The sequence below is a fragment of the Cynara cardunculus genome, unplaced genomic scaffold, assembly GCF_001531365.2.
Source record: "Cynara cardunculus var. scolymus isolate 2C unplaced genomic scaffold, CcrdV1 Un_Scaffold_8559, whole genome shotgun sequence".
Classification (NCBI taxonomy): Eukaryota; Viridiplantae; Streptophyta; class Magnoliopsida; order Asterales; family Asteraceae; genus Cynara; species Cynara cardunculus.
The window spans coordinates 1-9549 of NW_020204291.1; the positions used below are offsets into that span (position 1 = coordinate 1).

General features: G+C 35.9%; 1 non-coding gene across 1 annotated transcript; it reads left to right on the forward strand.

Moving 5' to 3' along the window:
- Window positions 1–6537: 6537 nt before the first annotated feature.
- LOC112505127 lies at window positions 6538–6644 on the forward strand. The gene has a single exon (XR_003068332.1). It is a non-coding gene; the product is annotated as a small nucleolar RNA R71 (small nucleolar RNA).
- The last annotated feature ends 2905 nt before the right edge of the window (window positions 6645–9549 follow it).

Below are 9549 nucleotides of genomic sequence, written 5' to 3' on the forward strand. Positions count from 1 at the left end.
TTCTGTTTTTCTACTTCATCTTCTTTTTCAAATCTTTCTTGAATCTCTTGATTAAATTGTTCTACTGTCAGATCTGGGATATAACAGATTTGTATCGCTAGTTTCGGTTTTGTATTTCAAACAACTTTGATTCACACCATTTTGCAATTTACACAAGTTTTAAGGCTGAAAATGTCGAAATTTGATTTTTAGCTTTTTGGAAAAAGTTCATAAAAACTCATATTTTTTTCATGTTTTGATCCATTTTTTTGGTAAAAAAGTGTGAAATTTTATGTTTTTGCTTGAATCTCTATTCGGTTAAAGCTTGTGCGGTTTAATTTCCGTGTGTTTTGAGTTGTTTTTGTTATAGGTAATACCGGACATCTCTTGGAAGGACTTCTTGTGCGGTTTAGCTAATCCGGCTAGTATACCGGTGATAACTTGTGCGGATTAGTTGATAAACCGTGTAACACTTGAAAGGTTTAGTAAGCGGTTTAAAAGTATCCGGCTGGTAAGGACTTAGTAACTTGAACGGATATTGASYGRTTTAACCAAATCCGTGTGGTAAGTGTGCGGTTTAGAATACGCTTGGTAAGTCTTGGACTTTTGATAACATTGATAACATTGATGAATCAACTGGATTGTACTTTGACTTTGAAGCTGATTTAGAAGAAGAAGATCCAGCTTTTCCCATTCAAGGTGATCCTCAGTCTATTCCAAAATCATCAACTGATGTTCTACCTGATGCGCCTGAAATCAGTGTTCCAAAAGAGACTGTTGATCCTACAGAAATCTTCACAAARAACTAYGTTCCTTTCCATATCAGAGCAAATTTCTTTGGTTATGATCTCGATAGAATCCGAGAGCCATATTTAGAAGATATCTACTTTGGGATTTTCGTTCGTCACAGAAAACTGCTTTGTGCTGACAGAGTTATAGGAATCCATAAGAAGCCAAAAGAGTATCGAATTGATTATCGTCATCTTCTAAAAGCCAAGTGCCAACCAGTCAGTGAAGTACGTACCAAGCACCGAATTGTAACGATAAAACAGATAGATGCTCAGAAGCTATTGAGAATTTGGTATCATGTCTTCACAGTTACCAGACAGGATGGCCAGATTTGGAGGTTTAGCGAAGCTGACTTCTCGAACTTGTATTTGGATGACCTTGAATACATGTTCTTCGAACTTAAAAATATGACAATTAGAAAAAAAGGAGAACTGGTATCTCTGGAGGCTATCAAAAGATTCATTCGATGTCATGTAAAGCTGGCAATGGTCATAGATGTACAAATGGGTCTTGAAGACAATCAACGCATTATCAACCTCAAAAGACCAAACCAAGATCTTGAAGACATTGACGGCTATCCAGTTTACATGGTTCTAGAAAATCCAAAGTTCGGGGTCATCTACTATGCTCAACTTCAAGTTAAAAAGTTCATGAGATTCAGTGAGTTRAACAAGTATTYTGACGGTACGATTAAGCTTGTAAGAAGGGCGCTGGACTTGAAGAGGGTGATGGATGAAAAGGCTACTGAATCTGAACGAATGAATTCCAAAGAAAGATAATTGCTCGTCAATGCTATCAATTTGCTCGAGAAGAAGATTCAGTATAGAAATGCTCTGAGAAGGTTAGAGAAAATCCTTGGACTGCGCAAAACGAAGTTTACAAGAGTCCAAACTTGAATCCAAAGGGGGAGAATGTTGGGTTCAAGTTAGTGCTTAAAAGTTGTATTCAAGTTTCTCCTTAGTGTTGTTTCCTTGTAATAGTTTAGCCTTTACAATTTTCTAGTATAAATAGGATTTACATTGTAATTGTAATTAAGCTTTGTCATTAATTAGAATTCAAGATTTGCTGAAATAATCTTTCTCTCTCTCTCCAATCTAATCATCTTCTTGAATATCTTCTTTCTACATCACAATCTATGAAGATCATATCATATTTGTATGAAATGTGAACTCATCAAACTTGCGAAAATTAAATGACTTAATGTAAATAGCGGAAAAAATAAAAGAGTAGAAAGTAAATAACGGAAAGTAAATGACGGAAATTAAAGAACAATCTTAGAAGAAATTAAGAAACTTTAAATTTCTTCAATGTTTATAGATAGAAATCAGCTTTAGAAGCTGATTTTTGCATGATAAAAACAAGAACCCATCCCCCCTATTTATACTAAAATAGGCACAAAAAGACAAAATGGATTAGTTTGGGGACAAAGCTATCTAAAGTTAACTTAAGTACAATAAAGAGGAACTAGATAGTTACATAATTCCAAACAAAAGTTTAACAATTTATAAACACCAATATTCTTTAGCTCCAAGTCTCCTAGAAACAAAGAGTCAACAGCTTATCCCATTAAGTCCATCATAAAGCCACAAAGCATCAGATCCCAGCTGCATGAATGTTGTAGTGTCAAACAATCCAGCAATTTTTTATATTATACTCCAAATGGTGTAGAAACAAGTAAACCACATAGTTTAGCTCCATAATTAATAAAAGGAAAAATGAAGTAATAAAATGACTTAATATAGGGATAAAAGAAAAACCATCTATCTAAGAACTTGTAATATGAGTGCTCTATACATTGAATTCTGAATGCATATCATGCCCCCAAACTTAAAATGTTGTTTGTCCCCGAGCAATTAAATGACAAACCCAGAAGACTCAATTTGGAAAGATATGCATGATTATGGCATTAAGTGCATACACAATGTAAAGTATACCAAATATGAAGTTCATAGCCTTTCATAAATCCCTAGTGAGTAACTCAAAACCAAGTTTTTGTATGAACCATAAGCTAGCATTACCCTTCTCTTTGTTAAACTCAACACAATCTTCTTTTAGGATCATAGGGCTTGTAGGGTCACTCTATTGGCATTTTTTTCTTTCATAGCCTTTTTTTCTTTTTGGGCACTTAGTGCTCTTTTGTTGGAAGTATGCACATCGCCTCTATGGGACTTTTGTTGTGCTTTCTAAACTTTCCACAATAAAGAATCAATTTAGAGCTTTTCTCTTTTGTATTGATATCTTTTTTTCTTAAAGGCTAACCCTCCCCGAAACTTGGATAAGACAATGTCCTCATTGGATTTTGTGGGGATTGTAGTGTTTGAAGGGTGCAAGCGGTTGTATTTAATAACAAATGAAGGCCTATGTCATTCCGTAATCAAGTGTAGATTGTGTGAGCTAAGTTATGTCCCAAAAAGAATTTTGCTAATTCTAGCTAGAACAAAGTAACCTAGATGAGTGACAATAAACCAAAGAATTATTTGGGCTATGATCCCATAGGTAACAACCTTCATTTCATGTAATCATGCAAGAAAATAAAACTTAAAGCTATTAAAACTATCCTAGACTCTAAAATGAAAAAAAAAATGGAGGCTAAAGGGTGGAATTGTGGTCTACGGTTCAAAAACTTGGTATCTCGGCTACGGTGTACCACGTATGGATGGAAAGGAATAGAAAGTTTTTTGTCAATCATAACCGCACTGGAGCTCAAGTTGTGGCTGATATCAAGACACAGATTCTTCAAATAATGGGGTGGAAGACAAGGAAGAAGCTTACGAGAATAAATGACGCGTGATCATGAGGTTGGTGATAGGTTTTGTTTCTGGGAGTTTTTGGTGATTTGCTATATCTATTTTTCGGCTTGTTTTACATCTCTTTTATGGTGCATTTCCCTTTGTTTATTTTGGCTTCTTATGGCTTGGTTTGTGAGTCAAAGTTGCCGTAGTTTTTCTTGTTGATCTGTACTTTCATTGCTTGCTTTTATTTGCTTTATAAAATTGCCTGGGGAGTTCTCCCCTTTCAGTAAGGGTAGTGATTTAAACCTGTCCTACTCCATAGGAGTAGGATGTGAAGCTTGTGCAGCTGCAGTTGGTGCTAATGCTACAGCCTTCATCATCTTGCATTCTTCGTTGATCTTCTCATTTTCTGCCATCAGCCTTCTGTTTTCCATCTTGAGGTCTTTCATCTTCTGCCCCATCCTCTTGAAGTTCGTCATTACACCATCCTCCAGGTCTGCCTTTAGCTTCTTGATGCTTTTCCTTGCTTTCTTCTCCCTAACCTTTATCTTTTCAACCAACTCTGTCTGCAATGCTTCAATTTTTCCCAAAAATTCATTCATTTGCTCAACCATACAATCCATCAAGTTGCTATTTTGGGCCATCAAATCTTTCATCATCCTTGTCGTCCCAGCCTGCTCCTTCCCTTTCTCACATGTTATGAGACTAAAGAAAAGCAACAACCTTTCCACATAAGTGGAGTTGTCATGAGTAGTCGATAATAAATAATATCTAATAAAGTTTATCCAAACATTCTCATTATATGACAAATTGGCAGCCTTAAAGGTTTTCAACATGAAATGAGTGTAAGGCTCCCAATCAGTCTCAGGAATTCCAAGGAAAGTCGTGTTCTCGACCAAATATGCCTCTGAGGCCGTATGCAAGAATGCATTTTTCTCATAATCTTTGTGAGGTGAGAGACCGAACAATTTATTTATGGCTTCTTCAAAAGTAGACACCTTTGTTTATGGCTCTGTGGATGTAAAATTATTGTCATCTTGGATGATTTCATGTTGACAAAAATAAGGACTAATCCCCATTTGGTCACCAATGGTCAATCCCATAGCTTTTGTGTGCAACTTCAACATATCTACCAATTTCTTTTCTTGATGCAAATCTAGGGTAGATGATATGATGATAGGCAATTTGCCTTCTTCTCCTAGAAAAACCTACTTCAAATGAGATGGGAGTTGCTTTAACTCTAGGTCAGGTGGTGATACTATGGATCAGGTGAAGTTCTTTTGCTCACTATTTTCCAATAACTCAAATGTTGTTGTATCCTGTGGGACAACTTCATTTCCTAACTCCTCAATAGTCTCTTCCTTTGTTACCTCATCACTATCTTCTTTCAACTTAAGGGCTTCATGGACTCCTTCCTTATGACACATTGATTCTATTTCACAAATTCTTGAACACTCTTCCAAATAGTCAAGGTATTTAAAAGAATTGAAAACATTAAATGTGACTTTTTGGTCCTGATGTCTCATAGTCAGCTCTCCTTTTTAGACATCTATCAAAGTTCTTCCGATGGCTAGAAATGGTCTCCCTAAAATTATAGGAATGTCCTTATCAGCCTCAAAGTCTAAGATGATAAAATCTGATGGAAATATGAACTTGTCAACTTGTACTAAAACATCCTCAATCTTTCCCTTAGAGTATGCAATGGATTTATTGGCCAATTGAAGTGTAACAATGGTAGGTCTAGCCTCTCTTATGCCTAAGGTGTTGAAAATAGATAAGGGCATAAGGTAAATACTTGCACCTAAGTCATACAAAGCATTCCCAATCTTCTTCACACCTATAGAACAAGGAATAGTGAAACTTCTCGGGTCTTTAAGCTTAGGAGGTATCTTGTTGGTCAGAAGTACACTACATCCTTCAGTAACAACTACGATTTCATACTCGGTCAGCTTCTTCTTCTTACTTAAGATGTCTTTGAGAAACTTGGCATTTGTTCAATTGCTTCAACAAGGGGTATGTTTATATGCAATGCTTTAAACATATCTAAAAATTTCTTAAATTGCAGTTTTTCCTTATGATTCCTTAACTTTTGGGAAAAGGGCACATATGGAGGAACTGGTTTTCTGATAACTTTGTTTGAATGTCTTGAGCAAGATAAGTCTTTTATGCCTTGGGTCTTGGTCTTACTCTCTTGTGGTGTGAATGGGGTCACAGCTTTGGTCTTAAGATCTGCTATAACCTCATCTTCTAATAACTTGTTTCTAGTGGCCTCTTTTGGAAATAGTAAAGGATTGTCTGATCTTAGGGGGACAGCATTGGTGACCTTATATGATTGGTTTTCTAATGATTCAGTGTTTTTTCAATAACAGGGGCCAATGTTGTAGCATCAGTTTTTGTCAAAGTTGGTTCATGATCTTTTTGCACTGCCTTTGTCAATTCCTTCCCACATCTAAGGGTCACTACCTTCATATGTTTCTTTCCTAAGGCTCTCGGGACTTCTATGTTACTAGAGAAAGCACCAAGGACTATTGGTCTGATTGAGTGCAAGTTGACTGACTTGAGTTTCCAGATTTCTAATAGTAGCACTTTGTTTATTAAAAAGAGATTGATTCTGAAAGTTTTGTTGGGTTATCAAGGCTTGATTTTGAGCTTGAGCTTCGCAAATAACCCTTTTATCATTGTTCCCAAACAACATGATAAATCAGTCTGTGGAGGTGGCTTGTTTTGAAAACAAATGTAGTAACAGTTGGTTGCACGCCTTCGCCAGAAGTAATATTTTTAAACATGTTGGCCATGGAAGTGAGTTGTGTTGTTAATGCAGTGTATGCATCTACATCATGAATTCTAGTTGTCTTCTTTTGTGGTTGGGCACGTGGATCAACCTAATGTCCATTGTTTGCCAAAAATCTTTTCAAGGATATCATACCCGTCATTATAGGTACTAGTTGTAAATGCCCCACATGCAGTCGCGTCGAGCATTTGTTTAGCCATGGGAGTTAACCCATTGTAGAATGTCTTGAGTTGAATACAGTAAGGAATGCCATGGTAAGGGCATTTTCTTAACAGCTCTTTGAACCTTTCTCGTGCATTAGAAACAGCTTCATCGTCCAATTGTTTAAAAAGACAGATTTTGTTTCTGGACTTAGCGTTCCTGGTGGGTGAAAAATATTTTCGCAAAAACTTTTCGGCCATGTTACTCCATGATGGCACAGAACCTGGTGTTAATGAACTAAACCATGATTTTGCCTGATCCCTAAAAGAAAATGGAAACAAAGTAAGTCTTCAAGCGTCGTTAGGCACTCCAAGGATCAAAAAAGAATCAGTTATTTCCATGAAAGATTTTAAATGTGAGTGAGAATCCTCCGATGGCAATCCAATAAATTGTCCATTTGTTTGCAACATATGGAACATGATCGGTTTAAGCTCAAAATGGAGGGTAGTCATATGAGGTCTAACTATCCATGAGTTCAATTGCTCAAAATCGGGAATAGCATAGTCCATGATTCTTTCATTTTCAGAGTTTGCAAGATTTATTATATTTAAAGTTTGAGCTCTTGGATGATCATTATTTTCAAATTTTGTGTCATTATGTGCATCATCATGATTTATTGGCCCTTGTTGAAAAGGATGTTCTTGTGAATTTCCAAAAAGTGGTGGTGGATTTCGAAAAGGTGGTGGTGGCGGCATGTTTTCAAGAAGTGGAGGGAGGTAACGCCATATTGGGGGGAGTAGAGAAAAATATGCTCTTTGTGCCCTCCTTCTTTGGCGGAACGTTCTCTCAATATCTGAATCAAATTCGAGAAACTCCACGCGCTGTATTCGTGGCATACACCACTTCCAAGTGATTCAAACGGTACTAGAAAAATCAAATCTTTTATCTTACTTTTAAAAATAACTTTCAGCTTGCCAATCTCCGGCAGTGGTGCCAAAAACATGGTAGGTTGTTTCACACACCTTTAGACAAATGAAATAAACCACAAAATATGTATACAATATGGTCTAATATCGCATTTCCAAGTAATAAAGTGGTAAAATACCGGTTTATCGTCCACGAAGATTGTAGCAAAAGTCTAACAAAAGTCTAATGAAAGAGATGATTTCAAACGATGAATTTAAAGACTTTGATTTGTTGATGAGTTAATAAATGCAAATAACAGAATGAACAAAAGCAGCATCGGTGTAAACTTGTGGTGAGAATCAAACACGAATTCCAGTAGACAATGTTGTAGGGTTGCTACAACAAGCAGTTAGTCATAACTTAGTTCCACCATCTATTTTGAGGGTATTCCTCTCGGACTTTCACCATTGCACTAATTATAGATTTTAATCCATATCTCTATGTGGTATCCGGACCAGGGATAGTGACGAATGGTGTCCTCAAAATATATGGATAAACAAATCTTTTTGTTAAAAATCACTCTCTCGAGCCGATTCCCATATCATTAAGTTGGCGTGTTTTTAGGTAGTTCATCTCTGAATCTACCGCACTTTAACACTTTAACACTTTAACAAGTGACTAGACTGTCGAGAATTAATTAGTTTGAACAATATATATGACAAGTCTCCTCGTCGGCAACTTTCTCAAGTCTACCTCTCATATCATTTAAATTGACGTGCATTCAATGACTTACCTCTAAGACCATGACACTTTAACACTTTCAAAGTGATTAACTTGTCAAGAAGTGTCATTGGTTTCTATAAAAAGTTGAACAAAATAGTGGAATGTTGTTATTGCAAAACAATGTCTACTTTTTTTCGGTTTAAAATCTCACCATTTGTCTCTCACCCAAGCAATGAAATTAGCTACTCATAACGTAAAGTAAATGACAAGCAAAATAAATAGCAGGAAAAAAAAGATATAAATATAACTTGCGGAAAATAAATAACTTAATGTAAATAGCGGAAAAAATAAAAGAGTAGAAAGTAAATAATGTTAATTAAATGACGGAAAGTAAAGAACAATCTTAGAAGCAATTATGAAACTTTAAATTTCTTCAAAGTTTATAGATAGAAATCAACTTTAGAAGCTGAATTTTGCTTGATAAAAAAAAGAGCTCATCCCCCCTATTTATACTAAAATAGGGCATAAAAAGACAAAATGGATTAGCTTGGGTACAAAGATATAAAGTACAATAAAGAGGAACTAGATAGTTACATAATTCCTAACAAAAGTTTAACAATTTATAAACACCAAAATTTTCAGCTCCAAGTCTTCTAGAAACAAAAAGAGCCAGCAGCTTATCCCATTAAGTCCATCATAAAGCCACAAAGCATCATCCCAACTGCATGAATGTTGTAACGTCAAATAGTCCAACAAATTTTTATATTAGACTCTAAGTAAACCACATAGTTTAGCTCCATAATTAATTAAAGGAAAAATAAAGTAATAAAATGACTCAACATAGGGATAAAAGAAAAATAATCTATCTAAAAACTTGTAAAATGAGTGCTCTATACATTAAATTATCAATGTATATGTTAATCCTCTCTCTCAGTAATTTGATGATAATCCCTTTTTCTTTTCACGTTGTATTTGTGTTTCTGTATTTTCAGTTCCAGCGATCATCACTGAGTATGTTCAGTGATCGTTGAAGAACTTGCATTGTAAATTCATCAGAGACAGCAATACTTCAAGAAGACAACACTCACCAAAGAACCTTCAGCAAACGTCGAAGACTGAAACTGAAGATTAGAGACTGGCAAGTACGTGATCTGAAGCGGTATTCAGGGATTACAAGCCTGACTACATATGTGTGAAGACTGCTCTAGCTTCAGCGAATGATGATGAGACCTCCAGGTCATTCCAGCTTTCAACGATCAAAGGAAGCTTGCTTAGCACGATTGTTGTTGTCTTGTCCTTATTCACACAAAGGACAAACCCATACCCTTGCAAAAGTTAGTACGGTACGGAGCCGATTAGTCGACTCTTTGTCCACCAACTTTAGGCAAGGATGTCTACTCAAAAATAGTGCTTTTGTACTATTCACTGTAGCAAAGGACAAGCCTTCCTCTTAAGGCTTGACACGCACTCTAAACCTACCATATTGCA